Source organism: Populus euphratica, unplaced genomic scaffold (assembly GCF_000495115.2).
Source record: "Populus euphratica unplaced genomic scaffold, PopEup_1.0 scaffold893.1, whole genome shotgun sequence".
NCBI lineage: Eukaryota > Viridiplantae > Streptophyta > Magnoliopsida > Malpighiales > Salicaceae > Populus > Populus euphratica.
Genome location: NW_011500758.1, coordinates 71,942 through 74,286, shown reverse-complemented (window position 1 = coordinate 74,286; position 2,345 = coordinate 71,942).

Genomic DNA, 2,345 nt, shown 5'->3' with positions numbered 1-2,345 from the left:
CCATTAAATGAATCTTCTATGCCTATAGCTACTCTTACCTTGATTTCTAAAAATGAAACTTTGAGAATTCATTCTTTGTTCATTAACTATTCTAAAGACAATATAGACATAATTGATTAGTACTTAAAAGTGCATTTTTATCATGGTTTTATATCATCATTTTGCACTTGAAGTATCAATAACTCCTTAACCAAAGCATGTTTTATAATAATATATCTAATAATATAAGATACCTTTAATTTGTGGTAAATGTCTATTTTTAATGCAGGCCTATCACATAAATGAAAGGATTGATTGATGACTTGAAGAACTTAAATTGCAAGTATAAAGAGATGGCCAAACTTAGAAAAGAGATGTCGGTGCAATCCAAACCGGAACACTGTTCGGTAATTGGGTCATATCTAGAGCTATATATCTCAGATTTAGGTCCAATTTATATGGATGGAAAGGTAAGACATAGGCCTACAACTTTCATATCGAGCCCAAGATCTAAAAAGGCCATTTTCAAGTCCAAATTATAGCAACAACAAACAAGCCCGAATCTGTTTTCCAGCCCGAGCACTGTTCGGTATTTTGGCCATATCTGGAGTTCTAGAAGTCCAAATGAGCTGAATGTTTTACACAAGAAAGCTGAGACAATTGCCTACAACTTTCATGTTTGCAACTGGCTCCAATTTTGACGTTATCAATGACGTTTTGGGCAGACAAGAGAAGATAAGGATTGTCACCAAGTCAAAAGTTGGTCACCCACTTATCAATTAGTCATCAAATCAATAGTTCCCAATTTTGGCCTATAAAAGGAGGCATTTGTCATGCATTTAGGCATCTTGGTTTCCAGATCAAGATCATGCTCTTCCTTTCTCTCTTTGTTACACAAAAACGCTGAGACAATTGCCTACAACTTTCATGTTTGCAACTGGCTCCAAGTTTGACGTTATCAATGATGTTTTGGGCAGACAAGAGAAGATAAGGATTGTCACCAAGTCAAAAGTTGGCCACCCACTAATCAATTAGTCATCAAATCAATAGTTCCCAATTATGGCCTATAAAAGGAGGCATTTGCCATGCATTTAGGCATCTTGGTTTCCAGATCAAGATCATGCTCTTCCTTTCTCTCTTTGTATTTTTTGTAATGTTTATGCTTTGCTTTCATTAATATTAAGTTTATGCCTTTCATTTCCTTTCCTTTACTTAGTTAACTTTTATGTTCTTATTTTGTTTATCTATTTTGCTTTCTTTCATTATGTCTAGCTAAGTTAGTTATGTCAAGGTGAAAAGGTTACACTAATTCAGATCAAGATCATTCTCTTGCTTTCTCTCTTTGTATTTTTTGTAATGTTTATGCTTTGCTTTCATTAATATTAAGTTTATGCTTTTCATTTCCTTTCCTTTACTTAGTTAGCTTTTATGTTCTTATTTTGTTTATCTATTTTTATTTCTTTCATTATGTCTAGCTAAGTTAATTATGTCAAGGTGAAAAGGTTACACTAATGGTGTAAGAATAAGTATAATGTAAACTTAATATGGACCTTAATGTTTGATACTAACATGTTTTATATTTGTTATCTTGTTCACTCTTTAATACTTTGCTTGTTAAATGACTAATCTTGATTTATGTTGTATAACACTTGGTATAACAAATGCTTGGCACTTTCATAGCCCATATTGTATGGTATAACCGACACCTGAGCTATGAAAGGAACTTGATTTGTTGTTAACATAAGTTATAATCATGAATGCTTGACGAGATTTACAAGTATTAGCATTAATTGAATAAGATGACTAATGTAATCATGTTAACAATATATAATCTGATTGGAACCTCCTTTGTGTGTGGTTTCCAATTCAATAATAAGAGTTTATACTATACTTGTTTGATATACCATTAGTGGAACCTCTAACCTTGACATTTGTTACCAATTGAATAATAAGAGTTTATATTATACTTGTTTGATATACCATTAGTGGAACCTCTAACCTTGACATTTGTTATTATTATTGTTTAATCCTTACATTAATTTTCCATCTCTAAGTTCTCATCATCTTTTTCTTCTTCTCTTTCTTTAATATTATTATTATTATTATTACTACTACTACTACTACTACTACTACTAATATTATTATTATTATTACTATTACTACTTATTATTATTAGTATTAGTATTATTAGTATTATTATTAGTATTATTAGTATTATTATTATTATTGTTGTTGTTGTTGTTATTATTGTTATTGTTATTGTTATTGTTATTGTTATTGTTACAAATAACCTCCCTGTGGTTCGACCCCGGTCTTGCCGGGTTATTTATTACTTCGACACTCCTGCACTTGGGAGAAGACATCAA